At 50.8% G+C, this 26394-nt stretch overlaps 1 long non-coding RNA gene across 1 annotated transcript in view; it reads left to right on the top strand.

The window, feature by feature from the left end:
- Positions 1-17683, top strand: part of LOC141370304 (uncharacterized) — a 44271-nt gene extending 26588 nt beyond the window's left edge. The window contains exons 2-3 of the long non-coding RNA XR_012374212.1: positions 15573-15778; positions 16260-17683. This is a non-coding gene — a long non-coding RNA (uncharacterized lncRNA). The remainder of the gene's footprint in view (positions 1-15572; positions 15779-16259) is intronic.
- Positions 17684-26394: the final 8711 nt, after the last annotated feature.

Below are 26394 nucleotides of genomic sequence, written 5' to 3'. Positions count from 1 at the left end.
TTTCCATCCTCTCTATCAGTGCTTCAGGTGTAGACACCCGCCCTGTGGGCCCAGAGCAGCCAAGGGGAGCAGGAGGCCTGTTTGCAGCTTTATTTTTAGAGCCATCCCTGGAAGAAGGCTCAGGCTCCTGGCTCCATGGGGGGCTGAAGTCAGGCTATATTTAGGAGACACAGCTGTGTCCCACTGTCCCTCCATGTCACTGGGTTTTAGTCGTCATGGTGTTGGGAGGGAACGCACCACTTTGGCCTCAGCTGTGTTTGTTGTCTGTGGGTTCCCCAGGAACAGCAGGCCCTCCTTACTCAACCTTTGTCTCGAGCACTCTGAGAGGAGGGGGCAGGAGGGCGCAGGAGGGGGCATTCTGCCTTCCTTGGAGCCACAGTGGTTTCTGCCTCATTGTGATGCTCATGGCTGGGAGTGTCGCTTCCCTGGGTGCCCTGTGTGTAGCCATAGCAACCACGATGCTCCACTTTTGTTCAGCATTTCCCCATTTACCCAGTGCTTTTACAACTGTCACCTACGGCAGCCTCTGGATGGGTTTGGGGTGTGGCATCATCCTCAGTATCCCAATGTACTAGCTAAGGAAATGGAGGCTCCAAGGACACAGGGAGTTGCTTAGAGTTACTCTCTGAGTGAGGACATGAACCCAGGCTGTGGGCTTCCACGATCGGGATTCTTTGTTAAGCCATCGTTGTTGTCCTGATTTTGCAATTTCATGGCCCCTGCCTCTGTTCTGCCCCATTTTCTGCCTGCACAAATCCTATTTCTTCTTTGAGGCCCACCACTTGACTCAAATGCCTCCTTCTTTGGGAAACCCTCTCCTATTCCTCTGGGTGAATGTGAACCATGGACATTTCACAATGCTGTGCGGAATGCGATGGGGATGGGATGTGGTTTGGCACAGCTCTTAAGGGCCACATCTTTCCTCCTCTGCTGGATCACAGCTCCTTTAGGACAGGAATCATGACTTATCATTTCCAGATTCCCCACATCACATAGTATAGACTGCAGGAGCTCATCCATAGTAGGTGCGTAAGAAGTTCTGATTGAATTGAATTCCAATCAAATTCTATAGCTGGACATTTCTCAGAGCCTGAGCGACGTTTGACATCAAACAGACCTTTGAGCTCATAGCCTGGCTCTGCCCTTTGCAAGCTGGATGAGCTAGGCTATTCTCATAACCATCTCTAGGCCCTCAGTTTGCTCAGTATGTAATGTAGGAATAATCATAGGAATAACATATCATAGGAATAATGTATCATAGGAATAATAACCAAAAGAGTAATCATAATGTAAGAATAATCTATTTCGTAAGATTGTTGTAAGGATCAAAAGAGCTAATGAAAATAAAGACCGTGTGTATTATATATTCTGGTGCATAAGGAATGCTAAAAAAAATTAGGGGAAGAGATTCTTGTTCTTTACTAGGCAATCTTGCCTCATTCTCTTGGAAAGACCAAGGATCTGTTGCCATGTGACATCAGCTAACATTATGAAGAATACATGAATGAATATTCATTTAGCACTTGTCATGTGACATTCTTTCATTCATTCACTCGTTCTCTTATTCATTCAGCGTTGATATGACTCACCTGGGGGCATCAGAAAAGGGTGGGAGCTACCCCATTTCTTCCCTGTCTCATGATCAAAGCTGTCCTCTGGCTGGAGAAGGTGGTGGTGGTGGTGGGGAGATCCTCTACTTTATTGATGAAGTCAGTCATTTACCTTCAGCCTTTCTTCTTGATTGTGAACTTGATGAATGTGGCCTCCAGATGGACCAGCAAAGTAGGAGGAATAAAAATATGTTTCAAAAAGTCCCCCAAAGGACTGATGGGCTCTGAATGTGTCCCTCTTTCCAGCCGTTCCCTGCCCCACCAGCACGGTGGTTTGAAGACTGGGGACTACCCAAGAAGGAGGGTTTTGGTGGTCTGTGAGGAGGATCTATCCTAGGAAGCTGCCATCGGAGGCAGGGGGGAGGCCAGTGTGGGCTGGGAGGCACAGAGCCCCACAGTGGGCTGAGGCTGGCAGCTGGCAGGGATATAGCAGGGGCTGGAGGAGTGGTCTGGCTGCGGTAGCTCTTTGTAATGGGGTGACTTGGTCAGCCCAGAAGTAGGGAATGCTCAGCTGGACCTAACCATGTCAATCCCATGGCGGTGGAGGTTGGGGCTGCCCTGGAGCCTGAGGATGGCTGGGTTGGCTTACTTTTGAATTGGCACCAACCAGGCTCTTTTTGTTATAGAGAGAGGGCTTCTTTGGCTTATGGCGAGGGCTGGCAACACTGGCCCTGTGGGTGGGGACACTGATGTCCTGTTGGCTTTCTTATGGAGGATAATTTTATGGAGGAGAGTCTGGATTTATCCTAAGTAGGTGGAAGAGTGGGAGCGAGGAGTGTCTTAGAGGGTGGCAGAGACAGTGGTGGTCATCTCACTGAGGGTCCATCTGCTCCCCCAGGACCATGTGCTACTCTGGCCAATGGCTGTGAGCAAGAGTGAGGGGGTCACTTCTGGGATGAAGCGTAGGAGATCTGGTGCGCAACCGTACGGCTGTCTCCTTGTTACGGTGATGGAGGAGCCCAGGAGTTTTAGGTGGTGCCGATTTAAGGTGGAGGAAACTGTCAGCCAGGGTCCCTGAGTAACCGTGTGGAGCAGAGCCCACCTCAGACTCAAGTTGGCTCTGTGAGCAAGCAGTAAACCTGGAGTTCAGTGTCTCTTATGGTTTGCCTCCCTCTCAATTTTCATCTTATTTTATTTTTCCTTCCCTTCCCCTATGTTCCTCTGTTTCATTTCTTAAATTCCACATATGACTGAAATCATATGATAATTGTCTTTCTCTAACTGACTTATTTTGCTTGTCATAATACCTTCTAGTTCCATCCACATAATTGCAAATGGCAATATTTCATTCTTTTTAATGGCTGAGTAATATTCCATTACACACACACACACACACACACACACACACACACACACACACCTCACATCTTCTTTATCCGTTCCTCTGATTAACTGAAATTTTAAATAATTTTTAGTCCTTTTATGAGACAAAGAAAATAAGGAAATCAGGAATTTGTTTTTTTTAAAACTATAAAATTTTCAGTAATCCAGAGGTCTTGAATTTTGATTCATCCCAGTCTCCTAAACCTTTAAACCTAAAGGTTTAACCACATTAATTAATGTAACCACATTATTTCGTTTATTTAATGAACAGCCATATGCACCTGCTGTATCCTATGTCCTATGCTTTTGGCACTGGGGTTTCTGAGGCAAGTCCCTGACAGTGACCTGCTGGAGTTTGGAGATTCCTAGGGGAAAAGATAGGAAGTGTAAGTATTTTGTAAGGGGGGGGGGCCCAGTGGGCTAGGAAAATTCAGGAGGGAAATTTTCTCCCAGGCTGGGAATCAGAGAGAACCTCGTGGAGGAGGCAGTGTTTCAGTTGTCATGGGGCAGAAAGCATGGGTAGGATTTTGATTGACAGGGAATGGGGCGGGTGGGTAGGGCATTCCTTACACAGACAATGGCTAGAGCTCAGGCATGAGGGTAGGGGTGAAATTAGACTAATGTACTTCAACAAGGAGGTTGAAATAAAAAAGTGATTGCAGGTTAACCTCTAATTAACCGGAAAATGCTAGTAACTGGAACCACTTATGGAAGATTGTTCCATTAATTAAGATTTTCCTGTGTGTGTGCATGGTATGTGTGAGACTACACAGTCCCAGATACACTTAGACACCTGTTCAGCCCCAACTCCCCTAAGGACCCTCCCTCCACATCCAGTGGGTGCTGGTCTTTGCACCCCTCCGTGGCAGGGAGGGGAGCTGCCTATCTCAGCCTGGAAGACACATTTTCGGCATGCCGTGCCGCGGCCCCACGGAGACCCTGTTCTGAGAGGATTGGAAATGTAATCACAACAGTTTTTATTAGCAAAAGAACAGCAGGAGCCCTTCTGCTGTCCATATGGACAGATCCCGATGGGTATTCATGAAGCAGTTTGCCACGGGAACAGCGGTGCTTAAAATTCCTCGTCCAATTACCTTTGAACTTGCCTTTTTTGCTGCAGTGGCTGTTGCTGCTGCATTGTGAAACATCTCGCACCCCAGTACCTCCCTAGAAAAGCGGGGTCTACCTTACCCTGTTTGGGGCCAGACATCGGTGGGCCAGAGGAGACCCAGGAGCTTGGGGCCAAGTCACGTATCCTGGATGTTCTGGTGGGCAACTCAATCTCATCCGTCCTGTGTTAAATTGTCCAGTTAATTGGAGCCAACAATAGCTTTTGGAGTAGCCCCTCCGTCCTACTGGGACCTGAGACAAGATGTCATTCTGCAAGGGCACCCAGTGAGAGGGTAGAGTTGCCAACCCAAGCGTTGTTTCCTGGCCTCGCCCACATGCTACTTGGTAGAGGACAGTGGGTATGGTGACCATACTGCCCAGGTGCTTGGGGACATTTCCACTTCCACATGCCCTTTTCATTGTCCCTAGTGGTGCATATCCAGTTATAGACCCAGATTCTGGGGAAGAACACCCAGGAATATATAAATCTAAAGGAGGGTCGCCAGTAGAACAGAAAGCAGCCCAGGCCTTCTGCAAGCATGTAGGTGCCAGGCCTTGAGATTCACTGGCTAGCAAAGGACAAAGAGGGAGGAGCCAGCCGTTGGAAGCAAGCACATGCCTCTGAGTTTGTGAGGATCAACACCAGAAGAGTGTGATGAGAAGACAGCTGTTTCGAGTTGCTTCCTAGGCATTTGGCGGTATGACAACCCTGCTCACACCCCAAGTCTAGACACTTAGGTAAGGACCAGGGCTGAGGATTCTCGCCCCAAGTGCCTGCCTTGCTTTTTCTCAGGGCACCTTTTAAAACAACAGCTTAGAGTTGAGACCATGAGAAGTTCTCGCTCTTGCCCTGGGATGGAGGACCCGCCCCTCCCCCCACCTTTTTCACCTCCCCGTTTCTGGGATTTGTAAGTAATAAACTTGTGACTTTACTTCCTTTGTGAGTGTACTGAGACCTTGCAGTTTTCACTTCTCTGCAGTGGGAGCTTGGATGCCAAGGGAGCTACCTGCCGACCCCACGTGAGTGGCTTGTGCCTCTCCTTCAGCAGGCCATAATCTGCATATTTGTAATTTCATACACCAGCTACGGGCCCCTAACACAGAGCCCAACAAAGCAGTTGGCATATCAGTTAATGCTTTGTGGACTGGGCGGGTCTGCCCTGCATATCCAAGTTAGAGAGAAATCAGAGTTCATTTGTTGTCTGCCTCTTGAGCTCTCCGTTTTCTTCTGGGGATCTACCACTCTCCTGCTCTCTGGCAAGGGAGTTTCACTGGACTGGCTGCCATCCTCTGACTCCAGGAGTGACATGGAACTCGGGTCGGGCCCAGGAATCTCATGGATGGGTTCTGGAATGGCCTACTTGAGACAATAAGAATCTGGCTTGGGATTTTTGCTGGAACTCTCTTTAAGAGAAGTTTTAAGTAGGAGAAATGTAACTCTGGAAGTGTGGGTGAGTCATAAAGTTGCCACCCAGAGAGAACCTCCTGAGAATGACTCACATTGGCCCAACGCTCCTCTGTCTCTGGCCGCTTGGTACCAGAGCCCATAAATTCTCTTTTGTGCTTAGGCCAGTTCGAACACCCTCTAGGAGTTAAGATTCTGCCAGGTGACCTCTTCCCACAGAAACTGGCTCCCCTAGGTCTTTCCTTTCTGTTATCAAATCCATCACTGAAGGCCTCCTCCCTCTTGTCAGGATGTGGCTTCCCAAGCTGGCGAGAAGAGAGTCGGGCATCTTCCCTGAGTGTTATATCACATATGGCTATGTCAGATGGGTCCTGGGGTTGATCCTGGCTCATAACAGCAACTTATTAAGTCATGTTGATAATCTGACTGCCCACATTTATGGGGTTTCTCCAGTTCCCATCCCTAAAGGCAGAATCATCCTGGGGTTCAGTCTAGAGTGTGGGCTTTGGAATCAGACACACCTGGATTCTCGTTCTGGTTCTGCCACTTGCTGGCAATGACCTGGGCAGGTCATTCAAACTCTGTAGGCTTCAGTTCATCTGGAAAATGGGTATAATTATGCTCCTTGCTCACTGGATGCTTTTGAGGACTGAATGTGAAAATTCACGCAGAGCAAAGCTTAGCACATGGCCTAGCATGTCAGCTATTATCATTTCTAGAAACCCACCAAACAGCTTTTAAAGCTACAAAAGCAATGCCCAGCAATTGCTATTCCATTGGATTTCCCAGTGCGCATGCCTACTTCCTTTTCCTTTTATCTCCCCCCTCCCCATCTACTGAGGGCTGGATTTTTTCTGTTCTGGACTCTCTGGTTACCCAGGTATAGAAGATGCAGATACAGCAGGGGAGCTCCTTATGGGCAGGAACTATACCCAATGGCTAATAAAGAGCAGAGCGGAAGAGAGAGTGTTCTAATGGAGAATCAAGAGGCAATACGCCATGCCCAGAGTTAGGGGACAGGCTTGTTGAGGGCTTATGTATTCATCACCTTTGACCCTGGGATGCTTTGTTAGAAGCACAAAACCACCCTTGTTCCATCTTGGAGGTGGAGATGAATTCCTTCAATTCAGTTCATTCTTCCTGCGTACTTACTTTGTTCAGAGTTGCGGTACCAACCCCAGCTCAGATTTTCCCTATTTGTTTTCTTGTCAAATGCTCCGAGTAGAAAGAGGGGTGTGCTGCAGCATGGAAATTGTAGAAATTGGCAAGCTGATTCTACAATTCATATGGAAATGAAAGGGACCTAGAATAACCAAAACAATTTCGAAAACGAACAAAGTTGGAGGACTGATACTGCCTGATTTTAAGGCTTACTGTTAAGCTACAGTAATCAAGACAGTGTGGCATTCTTCACGATAGGCAAAGAGACCAAAGGAATGGATTTGGGGGTGTGGAAGTAGATCCATGCATACATGGGCAGCTGATTTTTGACAAAGGTGCAGAAAGGATAGTCTTTTTTAAACAAATGGCATGAGACAGTGGGATAGTCCTATGCCAAAAAAATAAACTTGGATCTAAAACTTGTGCCATATTCAAAAATTAGCTCAAAATGGATGATAACCCTAAATGTAAAACGTAAAAGTATAAGACTTCTAGAAGGAAACAGAAGAAAATTTTTGTGACCTGTGTTTAGGCAGAGTTCTTAAATATGACACCAAAAGCATAATCCATAAAAGAAGAAAAAATATAAATCGTACTTCACAAAAATGTAAAACTTCTGCTTTTTGAATGATACAGTCAAGGGAATTAAAAAGGCAAGCCTCCAAGAGTGAAAATAGTGCACACTGTATATCTGATGAAGGACTTGTGTCCCAATATATCAGGAACTTGCAATAATAATAAGACAAACCAATTAGAAGTGGACAAAAGATTTAAATAGACATTTCACTAAAGAAGATACACAAATAGCGAATAAGCACATGAAAAGGTGCTCAACGTATTAATCACGAGGGAAATACAAATTAAAATTATAATGAGATCCTGTTATACATCCTCTCAGAGTAGCTAAAATTAGACTGACCATACCACATGTTGGTGAGGATGTGGAGGACCTGGAACTCTCTGTGGGTGGGAAGTAAATTGGTACAACACTGTGGAAAACAGTTGGGCGGTTTCTTAGAAAGTTAATCAAACACCTACCATGTGATCCAGCCAGCCCACAACCATCTCTTTCCCCAAGAGGAAAGAAAACATATGTCCATACAAAGCCAAGTACACAAATGTTCATAGCAGCTTTATTTGTAATAGCCCCAAGCTGGAAACGACCGCAATGTTTTTCAGCAGATGAATGGATACACAAACTGTAGGCTATCCATACAACGGAATATTACTCAGTAATAGAAATTACTGATACATGCTGTAACATGGATGAATCTCAAAATAATTATCTTGAATGAAAGAAGCCAGAAAAAAAAAGAGTAATACTTTATGATTGCATTTACATAAAATTTTTTTTAAGATTTTATTTATTTGTCAGAGAGCACAAACAGAGGGAGCAGCAGGCAGAGGGAGAAGCAGGCTCCCCCCGAGCAGGGAGCCCGATGTGGGACTCGATTCCAGGACCCTGGGATCATGACCTGAGCCAAAGGCAGACGCCTAACTGACTGAGCCACCCAGGCGTCCCGCATTTACATAAAATTCTGGAAAATGAAAACCAATGGATAGTGACAGGAAACACATCAGTGGTTGTTGGGGGATGGGAGCAGGGGGCTTTCAGGGAGGTGCAGGAGGAAATTTCTGGAGGTGATGGGTATATTTATTATCTTATTGCAGTGATGGTTTCATGGGTGTCTCTATGTCAAAATTTGCTAAAATGTAGACTTTAATTATGTGCAGTTTATTGTATGTCAATTATATCTTAATAATGCTGTTTTAAAAAGAAAAGCAATCCTCGGACCAGATGAGGTACCCCAAGAAAGCTGCTGTCCTGTCCAGGGGAGGGGAGAGATGGAATAGGCAGCTGGCTCTAATGTCTCCCTATATTTATATGTGTCCACCTTTGCCCCCACTGCCCCCTCTCCAGGGTATACCTTCTCAGTTCTCCTCACCTGTTTAGATGCTACTTTGTCTTTCTTGATCTAGAGGAGAAATCGCCTCCTCCATGAAGCCTTCTGGGATCACACCTGATTTGTGTTTTCTTCATCTCACATACTTGTTCAGCATTTATTTTGTATGTTGCTACTCAGATCATCGACTGTCTGTCTTGCTGATTCGGGGACAAATAAGTTAAGAAGAGTTCAGTCCAGCATCAGAACTTGCTCTCTCAGGCTCTCTTGAGGCTTCAATAAGTGGTGACTCTGGTCCTGGCACTTTTTCATCTCTCCTTGGGTTAGACAAGGGTGTGCACATACTAGTGTCTCTTTTGTTAACAGCACCTCCACCTACTCAAGTGCATCGCCCATGAAAGCACCCCTCCCCCCTATCCCCAGTCAAACATACTCTTGGCTCTGTCCAAATCGTGAATCGGTCTACTCTCTCCTTCTCTAGGGCCACGACCCTAGTCCAGCTGATACCACTGCATGCCTGGATCACTGCAATAGCCCTGTCACTGGTTTCCCTATGTCTCTCTTCCCACCACCGCAGATTAGTCTATTCTCAACCCAGGATCAGAGGGATCCTTCTAAGACCTACATCAGCATATGTCACTTCCCTGCATTAAAGTTTTATCCATGTTCTCCCAGTTGAGCTCTGATTAGAGCCAAACCCATTGCCATGGCCTACATGGCTGTGCCTGGTCTGACTTCTGCTGACCTCTCTGACCTGATTCTGTACCACCCTCCCTCTGTACCCTCTGCGCCTGCTGGGCTGACCGCCTTCCCCTCTCCCTGGAGCCCCCTCCCTACCCCACCCTCCTCTTTAGAGGGGCTTCTTCAGAGAGGACTTCCCTGACCACCTGTTTAAAGAGTCCCTCCTCTCTAACATTCTTGCAACATCCAGCAGGGCCATAGCAGATGCTCCTCTCTGTAAGTGCGTATGTATTTGTTTTATTAAAGGTAATGACCACCTTCTCCACTCAGCAGGGAGCTCTAGGAGAGCAGGGAGCAAGTCTGCATTTACTGCTCTGTGCTGTGTCCCCAGCACTGGTTTCTTAATGCCTGTTCATTGAATGACTGAGTGACTGACTGACTCAAGGGAAGCTTCGAGGGGACAGGCTCTTTGCCATATCCCTTGTTCTAGTGACCTTGGAACATGAGGATATATTTTTCTGTCTTACAATGCACATTTCTGAAATCAGGATGGCTCTTATAATTTTGCATATTTTATGCGGCAAGGCAGTATTTTTCCTCCAGAAAACTGCTAACTTTGTGATTCAGTCTTACAATGGCACACACTATGTCTGGGAATTGTAGTGATAGGAAAATCTTTGTGTTGTCCAATAGATGGCATGTCTTACAGAGGAGGGCATCTGTCTTGGTTTTGGAAGCTTTCTCTCAGCCATGACACCTGCTTTGTGACCTCACCTGTATTACGTTAACCAAATATTTAGTATTTATATTATTCATACGTACATGCAGCTTCTCCTTAGCACAGATTGTAAGCTTCCTGAGGAGAGACATAGGGTTTTATACTTCACTGTTAAAGGGCTCAGATTGGGCACCAAAAGGAAGGGGAGGAGAGGGGAGGGCCCCCATAATGTCTAGTGGCTCAGCTGTGAGGACTCTTGAACCACCTGAACCTCATGGGCCAGTCTCATTTTGAGACCTCAGGAGTTCTAGGCTGGATCTCAGTGCTTCTGCCTCCAGGATATCTTTGCTGTTGGGCCATCTCTGGTGTGCCGTCTGGCTCTAGTAAACAGGGCTTGCCTTGTTCATGAGACAAGCCCAACTGTTTTACCAAGTGGGCCCTTCTCATGCCCCCCTCCCTCAAGCCCAGGGCCCAACTCAGCTAACCTGAGCAGATAGCTCATTCTATTTGTCTCCCAGGGCTTGGAGCCCAGTCCCTGCCACTAGCCCTCAGACCTCCAGGCCAGTGAGAAATGGTGTGGCCCCATGTCTGGGAACACTGGCTGGGCTCAGGCCAACTTTGGGGTCATCCCAGCTCTGTTTTTTTGTTAGCTGTGTGACTCTGGGGAGGTTTTTTTTCCCCTCAGATCCTCAGTTTCCTTCTCTGTAGGTTGGGGATAATAATACCTAATTTGTAGGATAGTTGTAAACAGAGGTTATGGTACAAATATTGACAACTGCATGAACGCCGATGCTAGAACAGGCTCAGGCACTATCCTTTAGTGGCATTGTGGGAGGGGCTGTGTGGCTGGAGGAAAGATGTTTTTCACAGGGGGTTTGGGACAGCAGCTATTTACCAACCAAACTGAAAGTAAATCAGTATTTTTTAATAACTGGTATGTCATACACGCCCAGGTTATACTGTAATTAACATGAGGTGCATAGGTGGTGCCGGGGAGATGAAGTGTTTGATTTAGGGTAGCAATTACCAGGATTGTGCTGGTAAATCCTGCTAAACACTGGTTTACCAGGGGGGTGGGAGTGAAGCCCAAATGTTTAGTGTTTGCCAATTTCTATGGTGTAAATACTACCAACAGGGTTAACTTTAGGAGATGCACAACAGCCATTAGGATAAAGAATCACCATCAGACAGATTCAATAGATGTAAATAAACTCAACAATATCGATGATAGTAAGATGTAGTAAAAGAATTAGGAAGTAATAAATTTTGAGTACTTTTTTTTAACCTGTTCTTTTTTTTTGTTTTACCTCTGTTCTTAATATAAATCGCTGAATTGTAAGTTTATATAATTTTTAATAATGGCTGTATTTAACAACTACTTGTAGACTTTCTGGAAATGTAACAGTTGCATTTTGAGAGCTGTAGAAGCCATTTCCAGCACACCTTTAAAGATTTATTTATTTATTTGAGAGAGAGAGAGCAAGAGAGCACGAGTGGGAGGGGCAGAGGGAGAGGGAATCTCAGGCAGACTCCGCGCTCAGTGTGGAGCCCATCACAGGGCTCGATCTCACAACCTGAGCTGAAACTAAGAGCCGGATGCTTAACCAACTGTGCCACCCAGGTGCCCCTCCTTTGAAAGAGAATCAACATTATGACCACCAATCTACCTGCCAGATCTCTGCCTATTTCCGTTTCTGAGACTTCTGGTCACTCTCTTGCTTATTGCCTGTAGCTGGTCCTGCTGATGCTCGTGGCTGGCCATCCTCACTGCTGCACCTGCTTACCTGTGAGTTTTCCAGTCCTGGTGGCTGGGCTAAGTATGTGCCCCACTGTCGGGGACATGCCTGGTCCCAGGGTCTTTCCCTTTTCCACCTGGCCACCCCACCACCTCCTTGGCCCTCAGCTTCCCTCCTGAGCTGGGCTCTGATGGGACAGTGCTCACTGGAGGAGGAGACAGAGCCTTCTGGGATGTGAAAGCAGGGACATGTTGCATTTCTTCTCGAGGTTGGAGAGAGCTGCCTACGGAAGAGGGTTTGGCTCGTGATTGCCAGGCTGCCTGCACCCCTCTACACTTGGCTCCTATCCTTTGAATTTCTGCTGGGGAAGGTGCTTGGCAAATTAATCCCCCAAATGCACAGAAATCTCTCCTGCCAACTTCAGTTCTCCAGCCAGTGATAAGTGCTTACCACTGGCTTGTGCAAGCGAAAACAAAGCACAAACCCAGCAGCGGGATCGGTGGCATCGGGATGGAGAATTTACAGCTCTTTGAAACCCTGCCGATCTGCACTTCACAAAGTTATCAAGTGAATTAAAGGGCCAAGTAAAAAAAAACGGGACTTGCGAATGGAGGAATAGATGTTGCAGAGGGAGGGTTGCTCGCTTGGTTCCAGACCTTGTCAACAGACAGATCTGTCTTTAAGCCTTTAGCTCAGGGAAACCTGCTCGAGAGTCCGGTGTCTGAGAGACGGATTCGGAGGGGAGCCGACGCCGTTAGCAGGCAGCCTGTCCCTTGTTTTGTGGGTCTAGGATGAGGAGAAAGGCGGGAGGAGAGGAGACGCTGAGCCTGGAAGACCGTGGGATACAGTGGAAAGAACCCAGGCTTTGGAGGCAAAGGGACTTGGGTCACGGGCTCCACTGCTTCCCACCTGTGTAAGCTTGGCCACATAGGTCCCACCTTGGGGCCTCTGGAGCGTCCTCTCTGAAGATAGGGAATAGTGGTATTATGCCTGATGCTGCTGATGCTTTGTCCATGTCTCTGGACACTGATGGTTCCCGGGCTCTCCATTCCTGGCAGTGTCTGAGGCAAGCACCTAGGGATATTCGTTGAAAGGCTTTCTGGTGGATCTGGATGCACAGGTGGCACGGGCAGGTGGAGGGAGTGAATGCTTCGCTTGCAACCCTCAACCTATGGCTGGTGGGAGCTCCCTGAAGTGTGCTCTATGAATCTCCAGGGCCCCAGCGGGGTGGGACCTGCCTGCGCACCACAACACATCTTGCGTGGGCTTCTGTCCCTTCTTTATGTCTCTTTCCACTCCCCAGCTGGTGCTTCCTGGGACCGCATCCCCAAAACACTGCTTGACCTTGAGTCCTTGTCTCAGGGGCTCCTCCTGGGGGAATCCAACGTAAGACAAGGATCGTTCTGATGGCGAAATGTGTAGTCACTAAAAATGATCAGCGAACAGTAAAGTGCGCAGTGGGGCAGCGCCTGGTTTGGCTGAGCGCATGTCAGTCTCCTGGCCCTCGCCCCACCTTGCCGTCTCTTTCCCTGGAAACACCCGCACAGTGAAGACCTCTTCTCTCAGGCTCCCTTGCTGGTTGCCTGTAGCCTCAGGATCCATCTAGGGAGGGAGCAGGCGAGTGGCTATCTCCAAGGCTGTCACCCTGACACTCGGTATCCTGAGCCTCAGGAGGGTGTGAGACTCCTGCCCATGGGGTACAAGTGTAGCCTCTGGGAGTTCTTTTGGGGGCTAAACAGACTCAAGGATTAATTAGCTAATGCCTGTGGAGTGCCTCGGAAATGTCAAGTACCGAGTGTGAAGTGCCATCACTTGAGACGGTTTCCCTCCTTAAGCCCGCCATGAAAGATGTGTCAATTACCACAGTGGAGAAGCTGTTGCTGGGTCTCCAGTTAGGGCTCTTAACCAGGCAAATATTTATGGTCCCCATAAGGCACTAGGGCCTCCCAGGACCTAGAGGCTGGAGCTCACCGACCGGCCTCTGGCCCAGTGGACGGGGGTTTGGGGAGTGTTGGCGGGCTGGTGCCTCCTCTGCAGTGCCTCCTTGGGAATTCGGCTGCCCAGTATCCCCCAGCTCCAGACCCCCTCGCCTGTGCCAGGGCCCTCCAACCCACACAGCCAAGCCCAGAGGTTGCTCATCGATCGTCGACTGGTCGTCCCTTCAGAGCATGGGTCTGAGACCATCTTCTTCCCTCCCCAACCCGTTCCTCCTCGTTCTGAGGGTGGCGCCATCATCCTCCCTACACTGCAGGAAGCTTCCATCATTACCCCTGGTATCCAGTCACTTGCCAAGCTGTCTGGACCCTATGCTGATTATGATGTCCGTCTCCTCTCTGCCACCCCGTCGCCCCTGCCCTGGTTCAGGCCTTGTTCCTGCCTCCTGGTCACTCTCCCAGCCTCCAGACTGCTCTCCCATGTAGCCAGTGAAGGCTCTTTCTGAAACTCAGTTTTAATGGAATCCCTCTCTCTGTGAACATCCAGTGGCTCCCTATTGCTTACAAAATAAAGCATAAACTCTTCCGTCTGCCTGGGGCTCATCACGATTGGCCTCTAATCACCTTCTCTCACCTTTTTCCAACTGTCTCCTCCCATGTCCCCTTGGCTGCAGCCAGCCTGAACTTCCCCGGAGTTGGGGACCGCTCACCCAGCAGACTGTCCACTCGCTCAGCAGGCTATCCCTCCCACTTTCTGCACACTCCCCCATCTTTGCTCTCACTGATGCCCTTGCCCTTTATTTGGAGGGGAGGGACAGACACCCTTCCTGCGTCTCCGCATGTATGTTTAGAGGACAGATCAAATATCACCTCTTTCTCCTTTGGCCTGCCATGGCAATCTGATCTATGTCCTACAGAGGATCTTGATTTAGTATTACAGTGATGAGTAGGGAGATGGCCTCATGCCTCCTATATTAATGCTGTGTCTGTGAAGATATTTTTGACAGCAAGTCTGGTGCTGTAATATAGTGATCTCTCAATCCGTACAAAAGATGGTTGCTTTTAGCCCCAGACTGCCTACTCCCGTGTTTTCATCTAATGGAACGTGTAGATGAGTATGTCCTTTCTCCTGGCCCTCAAGGAGCTCCTTGTACCTAATATTTTCCCTCCCTGCTGGCAAATATCAGCTGTTCAGTACTTGTTGAAATAACATGAACTTGTGGCCTCAGAGACTTGCAGGTATGTTATTAAGATGTGGCATCTCTTCTTTAGGATATATTTTTATAAGCTGGGCTGATGGGACATTGCTGCTGGTGTGGGATTCTGTGGGCAGAGGTCTGCTCTCCTGCTTGTCCTGGGGTCTTTATGTGACAGTGCCTGCAAATGCTCTCTGCTGGGAGGGCTTATATCAGGAGGGCAGGATTTGGAGACTGAGGCCTGAAGTGTAGGGAGCCAGGGTCTGGGTGGGTAGGTGGTAACTTAAGTGGTAGAATCACTTTCCCAGGCACATGGGGGTGGGGGAGACGGGAGTCTAGGCATGGCATCTGGCCCTACTTGGTCAGGTAGCAGGGTCAGTGAGGAGGTGAGAGCCAGCAGCCTCCACAGGACTATTTCCCTTACTTCAGGAAAGGGGGCCATCCAGTTAGCCCAGACATTGGGCCCGGTTTTGGTTTCTCTCTCCTCTGCTCTCCCCTCCCTTCCTTTCCTCTTCTCTTCTCAAAGCACAATGGGGCACCCTTGCCCTGTAGAATTTGTCCAGTCCCAAGAACACCCATTACCCGACTCTAGGCTTCTATAGGATGGTGCCTCTGAGGTCCAGACACCTGGTATCCTTGTCAGGTCCTGACTTTATAACCTGAAAGCCTGTTGAGCGGATAAAGTCGCTGATAGATTTTGTTTGACTTGACAGTGTTTACGAGAAATTGAGAGAACATTTTAAAATTGTGACCCTTGGCATAAAATTTCACTTTTTTTTTTTTTTTTTTTTAAGAATTGGAGGACCTCGCAAAACTGGACTTCCTAGTCCTACAGGGCAAATGCAAGCTGCATCTGGGCAGTGGCCGCTGCCGTAGACAGGCCAGGCGGGCACCAGCGTGCCACGGGCATCACCTGGCACTTACTGTCCTGACCTGTGGCCTGTCCTTAGGTCACAGTCAAGGTGAATATCATCGATACACCGGAGGACCTACACGATCAGTAAGTGAACAATGGCTTTGAGCTGTGTCTACCCAGATTATAGAATGTCAGAGTTGCAAAAGCCCTTCTGGGACTTGGTTCTCATCTTTCATCTGCGGACAGGACCTGGAGCTCGGAGCTGGGAAGGGACTGGCTAAGGCCACCCGGTGAGTTGATGGCCAGGTCTCCTTACCCAGAGCCAGGGTCTTTCCCAGTTACAGAGCGCTCTTGTCTCCCCTTGCCTTTGTGTCCCTCATTTCATGGCCATCAGCTCCATAACAGACCTGTGTAGGGAGGCTTGTGATGGGGAGGGATGGGGAATAAAGGGTAGGGGAGGCCCGGGGCCGCTCGGGATAAAGGCTGAATGCAGGGGCGTTCAAAAGCCACTGGGCACTGAGCGAATTAAGCCATGCCTGTGTCTGTTGCCCGGGTACTCTTTATGCATTGCATAATGCCGTTGTTCAGTCAGAGCCAGGGGCCAGCATGAGCACTGTCTTTGCAGGTAGGCAGCCAACGCCGGCTCTGCAGAAAGCGAGGGGGCAGGAGAAGATGGAATATTCCAGCTTGAAAACAGCAGCTGTATAATAAAGCCAGGCTGGTTCGTCTCCGGGCCCCGCTGTCCCTTCTCCCTGCCTCAAAGTAGCAGCATGAATCAGTTTGCTGCGGCAGTGGTCCAGGCGATGTGACTTGCATCCCCATCAGCTACCTGATTGCGGTGCCTGGATGCACGAGGCGCTGGATGTGCCTGGCATACCAAACCACCCGCCCTTGCGCCGCAGCTGCCACGAGCAAAGATCGCGGGCCCCGCCCGGCCCCACAAACCGAGCCGGGCACCCTGCAAGGCCACCACTGGCCTTTTTCTTGTCCGGGGCTCTGGGACGGTCACTGAGATTCTGGGGCTGCTTTTGACGGGGGCTGCCAGCCTGTGTCAAAGATGCCCTGACAAGCCCCTCCGGTCCCGAGCAGACAAAAGCTTGAAAGGAGAGGGATTGCACATGGTCCAATGCTGCTGTTACAGATATGTTATTTTGACACACAATTAATTGTGATTTTGCTCTAAGCAAAGAGCTCGGGCCCTCGCAGGGGCTGCGTGGCCCCGTTCAGGCAGAATTGGTTCCTGTGCACACCTTGTCCTTCCCCAAGGGCCAGGGGTCACCTGCTACCCACGACGATGCCACCTCTCTCGGGGCCGAGTGTGGGTTCCGAATCAGAAAGCATGCATCAGCCTGCCCGGGGCCCAGCACGGGGCCAGGGAAACCACGGCACAAACGGCGGAGAGAGCTGGTACAAAACCTTCCAACAGAGCACGCTGAACAACGAGCCTTCCTAAAATGGTGGCGCTTATCCTCCACTGACAAAAGACTGATTTGAGCTCTCCCCGGAGGTGGGATGAAGCGAACACATTGCCTTTTATCTCCTCGTCGCTTTGAGAGGGGAGACAACTGGTGCAGAGCGTGGTGGGGAGCCCCGGAGAAGGCGCTCTTGAATGAAAGGCATAATCTCCGGCTCCCCAAACCAAGAGGGGAGGTGGCTTTTATCCCCCATGCCGCCTGGCCCCCCCCATCCCGGAGGCATCTGAATGGGGGCCGGAGCTGCAAGGAGAGACCCCGTCGCACAATGCCACACTATATTGCTTCTCCCCGGGAGCCCACAGGAGGCCCTGGGCATACGGCGCCTTACTTTGAAACCAATCCTCCAATCAGCTATTTAAATAAGAAATATAATCTCATTGAACACTGAGAGCTGTCGGTCTGAGACGCTTCCATTTACAAGGCACTTGAAGAAAGTCCCCAAAGCCCCAGTTTATCAGGACAGCCAGCTTGGGGCTATTTGCTGGGGGAGAGAGCGGTGGTGCCCGAGAGGGAGGGGAGAGAACTGAAGTTGGCTCTTAGAAATCCAGGCTGTCGGCAGCTCGAGGGGTGAACCCCATCCCATGCGCTGGTGTTCTGCATGGAGGAGGCGGGACAGCCCCTGGGTTCTCAGAGAACCGCCTCCAGCCAGGGCGATGCTCTGTGAACTTGCTGTGGCCTGGGGTGTGCCTGCCTGTGCCCAAGAGGGCTTCCCGGCAGCCCGAGGCTTGCCTGTCACCCATTTGGAAACATCCTTTTGAGTGCCTACTGAGTTCATCACTGTAGCAGGATTCGTCAGAGGCCGAGTGTTGTCAAGACCCAGGGGAGGGAATTTCCCTAATAAAACTGGGCCTGGAGAGGAGCAGGGTGGGGTGACTTGACTAAGTCTGCCCTGCAAGAGCCCAGGGCTCTCTCTCCAGGACCAGCTGTGTTTCTGAGCTCCAGCCTTACCTCCCTGTGGATTCTGGCCACAGCCCTCTCTGGCGCGAGAGCCCGAAAAGCCTGTGACTGGGTTAATGGTGTGGCCCCTGGACTTAATGTCCAGGACCCGTGGGAATCCTGGTACTGCCACTCACTGACTTTCTAATCCACGTGTGACTTACTCAGCCGGAGCCTCAGTTTTCCTCATCTGCAAAATGGGTCGTAAGGAGTAGTGCCCAGCGGCTGGACTGTTCCCCCCACAGGATGGCTATTATTATACTGGGGTAATGGGGTTCTCTGCCTCCGCTCGTGGCTTGTCCAATGTGATGCCCTGCTCTGGTTCGGGCATGGCATTTCTGATCAGCTCCGCCCATTTTGCCTCATCTTCTTTGGCCCAATCTGTTCCACTTGATCATGTTCTTTCCAAGATCTATGATACTGATGGTCTGTCCTGGAGGGGCTGGGAAGGGGAGCTGGAAGGCTGCCTGGAGGAGGCGTGGATTAAACGGGCCTTGAGGGGTGGGAAGGATTTGGGGAGCAGAGGAATGAGGGGAGAAAAGAAAAGACTTGGAGGTAAGGATGAGCAGAAGGGGAGGGTCAAGGAAGCCAGCCTGTGGGGGGTGCTGTGCTGGGGCGAAGAAGGAGAGTAGCAGGGTTGGTGATGGAAGCCAGCCCCTCCTGTCTCTGTTGCTTTCAGCTATCTGGGCATCATTGCTCATCTCAGGATAAATTTGGCTTTGAGGTGGCCAGTGTTGAGAAAGCTCTGGGAAAGCCACGCTGAACTCAGGTATGCGGGTCCCTCTTGGTCGTGGGCAGGTGTGGCCCTGACTAGGGGCAGAGAGGAGCCTTGAAGCCCTGGAGGGGCAGAGTAAGGAAACCCAAGCCCAGACAGGGTAGGGAACTTACTCAGGGCCACACAGCCCGTGGGCAGTAGGGCAGGACGGCAGCCCAGAGGGCCTCCTACCGGCCTCTCCCCTGTTGTTACGGCCAGCTCGGACTGAGCACCTGCTGTGTGCCAGGCTCTGTTCTAACTCTTTGTATGTGTAGATTTCCCTGTGTAATCTTAAAACAGCCCTACAAAGTAGGGATTATTGTTATGATCCCTATTTTAGGGACGAAGAAGCTGAGGCCTGGAGTAGTTTTGAATCTTGCCGAGGTCACACAGCCAGGAAAAGGCGGGCCTCGGCGCCTGGCGCTGGAGCTCTTCTGCCTTCTTGCCTTTGAGGGTGCTTGGCCCACTTCCCTCTCCTTTCCTGAAAGAACATGTCCTTGTCAGAGACGAGGAAAGGAGGTCTCAGCTTCATTTGGTATTCTCTTCCTTCTCAGCAAAGCACCTAAGTGCCTTCCACGCTCCCAGAACGTCAGGGAACATCAGCAAGGCAGAAGAAGAGGGCCCCCAAACCCGCGCCCCACAGTGCGGGAAGGGCGGGCTCCCTCGCTGACTTCCATGAAACGTTTGACGCGTCGTAGAACTGCCGAAAGCCATCCGTCATGGCCACCCCCCTCCGCCCGCCTTCCTGACCTGCTCCCAGAGAGGGGGCCTCCGCCTGTGCTCGCCGGCACTTGGCAAGCAGGGGGCAGGAGGGGGGACAAGACGGACCCTGCCACGGACCCGGGGGCTGCTCCCTTCCCCTGGGCAGGGGTCTGAGAAGGAGCTGCAGGCTTGGCTGAGCCATAATAATAACAAGAGCAGCACTTACTGAATGCTTGGTATGTTCTGGGCAGACCTGGAGGCCTTATGTGTCTCATCTCATTGAACCCCCTGGCCACCGACACGTCCAGTGACTGTTAGGTTTGATAGATGTGGGGCCCAACATTCGAGAAAGTTTTCTCACTTGCCTTCAGTCACTCTGAAGGTGCTAGAGCCACACTGAGCTCGGGTGTGTGAGGTCAGGACCCCCTCAGCCCTCTGCACTCTGGGATGGGGTAGGGAGGACAGGTGCTCAGCAGGGAGGCGGAGGTGGAGCCCAAGGCTCCTAGTGCACTTGGCAGTCACAGTGCCCAGGGGAGGATGGGGGCTCCAGCACCGGATGAGCCGCAGGACAGCTGTCCATGGGTGGTGGACCCTGCCCAGTTGCTCCTCGTGGCACCTCCCACCCCCTCAGTCTCCCATTCACTGAGTGGCCAGTCTCTTAGCTCTCCCGGCTGTTTTTAAATCCCAATCCCCCCCTTTCCTGCCAAGGGCTGCTCACAGGGGACTGCCCTAGCCCCTGCTTGTCCTGCCCCATTCTGTTTCCTCTCTGCACTGTAGTCAAAGGGACGGTTCCAGAGCCCACATCTGCTCGCTCACTCCTCTGCTGAAAAACCATAACTCCTCACTTGGGGTAAAGCCCACAGGTCTTCTGTGGCCTGTCTTACAGGGCTCGTCCTCTCTCCAGGTCCCCCTTGCCCCTCACCCCTGCCTAGGGCCTCCCTGCTCGTGCTGTGGTCTCTGCCTCTGCTTTGCTCTCAGCAGGAGCACCATCTCACCTCGCCTGGCTAACTCCTGCTTATCATTCAGACCCCAACTTAGATGTCAGCTCTTCCAGGGAGACTTCCCTGATATGCCAGGCTAGGCTTAGGGGGCCCTCATCTGTGCTGCCCTCCATCACGGCACAAACCACACTTTCCCCAGTTGCTTCCCTGCTTGTCACCCTCTACCGACTTGTCAGCCCCAGGGAGGCCATGAATGTGTCCCCCTGACCCCCGTTCCTTCAGGGTTTAGCATGGGACCTGTTCTGGAGTGGGCACTGCACGAATGAATGACTGATGGGATGAATGAATGATGTCTATTGAGGCGAAGATGAAGCCCTGAAGGTGTGACAGGGGTCAGGGGCTCTGATCCAGCAGCTCCCTGCGGAGGAAGCAGTGTGGCTTTTTGGAATTTGAATACTTAGATTTAAGACCAGACCCCACTGCTCACAAGCTGTGTGTCCTTTGGCTTGGCCTCCGAGCCTCAGTTTGTTCACATGCAACACTGTGCTAATAGTACCTCCTTTGCAGAGAACGTGTGGAGACAGGTCTTGGAGATGATACATATGCAGCACCTAGCCCCATGCTGGGCCCAGAAGAAGATAAGGTACGGCCCCCCTGGGGACTGAGCAGGGAGCCCAGGTCTCCCCCATGGGCATGAGGCCAGGGCCAGGCTGGACGCTTCTCTGAGACCAGGAGGTGAGGCTGGTGGACCTGTGCCCTGCAATCAGGAGGGCCTTGAGGCCTGGATCCAGAGGGAGAGGAAGAGGGAGACCCGAAGCATGCAGCTCCCCACCCTGCCTGAAGGCTGGCCTGCTGAGGCTGGGCTCTCACCATTTGGCCCACGTTAGAACTGGCAGACATGGAGATTTCCCAGTGTGGGGAAGCAGAGGCCCAGGGAGTGAGGAATCTCACCCAGGGGGTCTGGAGTATCAGGGTGTGGAGGAAGGGCGGTGGGGTGTGGGGAGGCAAACCACCATGTATTAGTTATCACTATTGTGAGGCAGGCACTTTTTTTTTTTTTTTTTTTTTTTTTTAAGAGAGGGAGACGGGGGTGGGGCATAGGGTGAGGAAGAGAAAGAGATTCTTTTTCTTTTTAAAAGATTTTATTTATTTGAGAGAGAGAGAGAGAGAGAGACAGCAAGAGCAGGGGGAAGAGCAGAGGGAAAGGGAAAGATTGGGGCTCCATTTCACGACCCTGAGATCGTGACCTGAGCTGAAACCAAGAGTCGGACTCTTAACCGACTGAGGTACCCAGGTGTCCCAAGGCAGAGAGAGAGGGAGAGAGACTCTTAAGCAGGCTCCATGCCCAGTGCAGAGCCCAGTGCGGAGCTTGATCTCACGACCCTAAGATCACGGCCTGAGCCTAAATCAAGAGTTGGATGCTTAACCAACTGAATCACCCAAGTGCCCGGCGAAGCAGGCACTTTTTAATCTTACTTAATATGGTGATTCAGAGGGCACCTGGGTGGCTCAGTCAGTTATCTGTTTGGGTCATGATCTCAGGGTCCTGGGATCGAGTCCTGTGTCCTCCACCCCTCCCCCTGCTCATGCTCTCTTTCTCTCTCTCAAATAAATAAATAAAATCTTTAAAAAAAATGGTAATTCAGAGCCCTGGCTTTAATGTCAGATAGGCACCCCCAGCTCTGGGTGTGTGACTATGCATATGTTGGATAAAATGGGTATGAGATGGTAGTGACCTCAGGGGACATGTTGTGGAGGAAACTCCTAGCACCCCCAAATGCAAGCCCACTGCGGAAGGTTGGAGCACATCTTATTATCCCCGGCTCCAGATGATGATGTCAGGCCCGGTGGGGTGAAGTGAGGAGCCTCGCCCACATGGCCACTGTGGGCCAGGGGGGCAAATGAGCTGGTGCGGCCACAAGCCAGGGAGTCGGGCCCCCAGAGCCACCGGTGTATTGCACGTGGGTGTGGAGTATTTTTCTCATCACCTTCACATTGCATTTCTTAATTTAAAGTGGGAAATTCCACATTGGGCGCCTCATTAATCATTTCTGTGAGCTCAGCTCCGTGGAAAGAATGGAAAACATTTATATTTGCAGCTCAAACTGTCGAAAATGTAAAACAATTTAAATAATATTAACATTTTAACAGCCTCCACTCACGGCTCTGTGAAATTAACCATTATCTCTTGGAGTGTTTGTTAAAATTCAGCAGCGGGTAAGTTGTGAGGCCCCGTGTGCAGCCATGTGGTTCCCAGGGCACGGGTGCAAAGACCTCTCAACTGGGCTGGGTGCCCGAGGCAGAGAGATGAATGTGACAAACCCTCTACCCTCCTGTGGTGGAAGAGGTGATAGGGAAAATGTACACTAGAGTGGGGGTATGTGCTTTACACGAGAAGGGAGTGCTGGTGGCCTGGGAGCATTGAAGAGGGAATCAGGAGCACTTCCTGGAGGAGGCGGCATCTGTGTTGACCCTTTGCACCAGGCAGTCACTGAACAAGGAGACAGGTCGTCTCCAAGGTTTAGCCTTGCATAAAACTTTAAGAGCCAAAGAGGGTCTGCAGTCTGTTCCTGGCCAGTGAGGAAGAAGGGTCTCTGGCGTGGTAGTTGTTCTGTCTGGTTCTGTGCAAGCCCTGCACACTGATCGGGAAGAGGGATGAGAGGATGATTGGAGCAGACACTTGCTGGGCAGTTGGGTGGCTAGGGGTGAGGAACCTAAAAAAGCCGAGATGAGGGGAAGAATGATGTTATTTTCAAATAATGGGAATGAGGGATGGATTCTTTTGATGATTTCAGTAGGAACAACTGGGCTTTGTAGAGCGGTGTTAGGACTTTTAACTTGTTATGTTCTTATCTAAGAATGAATGGCGAGCTCCCTGTTCTTGGGGTGTCAAGCAGTTGGGGGTGACATGCCTGGGACTTGTAAAAGGGATTCCTGCATGGGACATTTGTCTAGCCCTGCTGTGGAGCAGGCTTGGCTAGATAGGGTCTCCTCGAAAGAGAGCCAGACCTGCTTGTTGTCCTTGAGAGGTGTAATGGACTGAATTGTGTCTCCCCAGATTCATATGTTAACCCCCAAAAGTGACTGTGTTTGGAGATGGGGCCTTTAAGATGGTAATTAAGGTTCAATGAGGTTATAAGCATGGGGCCCTACTCCAGTAGGACTGGTGTCCTTATAAAAAAAGGCATAGATACCAGAGATCTCTACCTTCCCAAGAACACACAGAGAAGAGGCCATGTGAGAAGCAGAAGGTGGTCACCTACAAGCCAGGAAGAAAGCCCTTACCAGAAACCAGCCCTGACTGTAACTTGATTTTGGACTTCTAGCCTCCAGAGCTGTGAGCAAATAAATTTCTCTTGTTTAAGCTGCTCAGTCTGTGGTACTTTGTGAAGTCAGCCGGGTAGACTGATACGGACGGGGGCTTACAGTTTGGTGCCAGAGATGCTAAGGTTGCTAATTATAATGCAGCACAATACGGGACAGAGTGGGGGTATGCACAAGGAGGAAGCACCTGGTTCTGCCAGATGGGCATCAGGGGAGGCTCCCTGGAGGAGGCGGGGGTGCTGGAGGTAGATGCAGGAGGATGAGAAGGAGCTAGTCCTAAGGACGGGGGAGAGGGATGTGCCAGGTGGAGGGGACAGAGTGTGCACAGACACCGAAGTGCTAAAAGCATGGTGGGTTTGGAGGCGCTGAGAGGAATCCTGTGTAACTAGAGTGCAGGTGGGGAGGGAATGTGAGGGAGAGCGGAGGTCGGGGCAGGCGGGGCCCATTTACCAGCCAGCAAAGGCCCTTCTGTGTCTTTCAGGGAAGGCCATTTAGAATTTGGTGCTCTCCAGACTCCTTGCCTGCCGGAGGACTCTGCGCTGAGCCACTCACTTGCTGTATGACCTTAGGCAAGTCATTTAACCCCTCCCCATAGCAATTTTCTTATTTGTAACCCGAGGAGAAGGATCGCTGCCCTGCCCACCTCCCGGATACTTTGTGGGCTCAAAAGCTAATGCCTGTGAAAGCACTTTGGCAAAAGGCCCATAATAGCGCCAGAGAGATGGAAGGTGTTATTATTATGTAACCACACTGACTCCCATCTGAGAAGCGCAGAGTCAATTGGAGTCTTGAGGGATGTCAGGGAATTGGCTGCTCTCTGAAGCTTGTCATAGAGACCCGTCTTTTCTTTGTACTCCTTTCATATCACTGTTGGCTCGATGAAAGAAGGGGAAGGAATCTTTGATATGTCTAAATATTGCGCTCCCACCAAGACGGGAGGGATTCCGAGGAAGAGCTGTTATTAGAGGCTGAGCTGGAAGCAGGCGCCTTTGGTGGATCAGAGCTGTCAGCCTGCATAAACAGACTCGCGCGCTTCGGAGCTGGCCCGGCTGCTTTGGGCCCCGGCACAGAGCAGGTGCTCCTGCCCCGCTGGCGGAACTGCGCTGGGCCGGCCTGGGAGAAAGGAGGACCGGCTCCCGGTCCTGATTCTGCGTCTACTTTGCTGGACGGGTGGCTCATGCTCTCTGAGCCAAGTGAAGACAGCACAGTCCTCGCTGACAGAGAGGGCTTCTATGTGGGAAAATAAGATGCTGTGCTACACAGAGGTCAGTGCAGGCCGAGCGGGGCTCGAGCGCAAGGCTGCCAACACCCTGGGGATGTTGAGGCCAAAACCCTTTTTCTTTGGGAAGGGTGTATTAGGGTTTGGTTCTTCCTAAACCCCGTATCAGAAGCACCGGCGAGTTTGAAAAATCAGATTCCTGGGCCTCACTCTAGGCCTACAGAATTAGAATTTCTGGGGGTGAGGCCAGGGACTCTCTTTAGTAAGCTCCCGATGCAGGTGGCTCAGCATCTGGTGCTCCATCCCAGTCACCTGCCTGGCTCCGAGATGCTGTGAGTCCATGAGAACAAGGGCACAGCCCCTTTCTTCATTTGCCTCCAGGCTACACTTAGCCCTCCGGGAACTTGTGGGTCCTGGGCCTGTGGTCCGTGTGCTGGGCAGATACTGGCCAAGCCCTGGTTCCTGGCCAGCTCTGGCTGGGGACATCGTCCTCCATACCATTCTCACCTACATTGCTGTGTCACCTGCCCATGAGCCTTGTAGAGACCAAATGGGGAGGGCTTCTAGCAGCTGAAAAGTGGGCCACACTGAACTCATTTCAGTGACTAGTCCAAGTGTCTTCACTTACTAAGAGCCACAGAAGGACAAGCCCCGAAAGACCTGGGATGTCACCTAAATCTTGTTTGGCCTCTTGTTTCAAAGGTGAAGAAATGGTCTCAGCAGGGCCAAGTTGGTTGCTTTAACCAGAACCCCCGTCCTGTTGGGTTAACTCTGGTTCATCTGGGAAATGAGTTAACTGAAGGAAAGCAGAGCTCATTGTACAGAATCTTAGTAATAGTTTGTGTTCTAACAGAGGCTGACACCCTGGGGCAGATTATAGCCTGTCCCGGGCCTGGCTCTCATGGGTCCATTGCATCACCAGCTTGCAGAATTGACCGTCTTTTCTAGCACAGCACATCACAGCTCCCCAGTTTCGGCCTTCTCTTCCATCCCCACAACCCCTGGCATCCCCAGTGAGAGTCAGAGTGTGGTTCTCCACCCTGGCTGCCTGGTAGAACCCGTTGAGGAGGGTTTGCAAACCCTCATGCCCAGGCTGCACCCTTGACCAATTAAGTCAGTGCCTTGGGGGGAGTCCCGGGCATGAGTGTGTAGTTTTTAAAGTTCCCTAAGTGATTTCATTGTGCAGCTAAGGAGGAGTACTGCTACTCCAGAGCAGTGGGTCTCTTCCTCGGGGCAACTTGGTCCCCCAGGGACATGTGGCAATGTCTGGAGATGTACCCGATTGCTACTGGCATTCAGTGGATGGTGGCCAGGGCTGCTGCTGACCCTCCTACGATGCACAGGACCGCCCCCACAGCAAAGAGTAATCACCCCGAATGACAAGTGCTGAGAGGGGGACGCCCTGCATG

The sequence above is a fragment of the Callorhinus ursinus genome, unplaced genomic scaffold, assembly GCF_003265705.2.
Source record: "Callorhinus ursinus isolate GAN/ISIS: 27379988/994484 unplaced genomic scaffold, GSC_fseal_2.0 scaffold31, whole genome shotgun sequence".
Classification (NCBI taxonomy): domain Eukaryota; kingdom Metazoa; phylum Chordata; class Mammalia; order Carnivora; family Otariidae; genus Callorhinus; species Callorhinus ursinus.
Note: the sequence above shows the minus strand (reverse complement) of the source record. Positions and strands in the feature narration are given on the sequence as shown.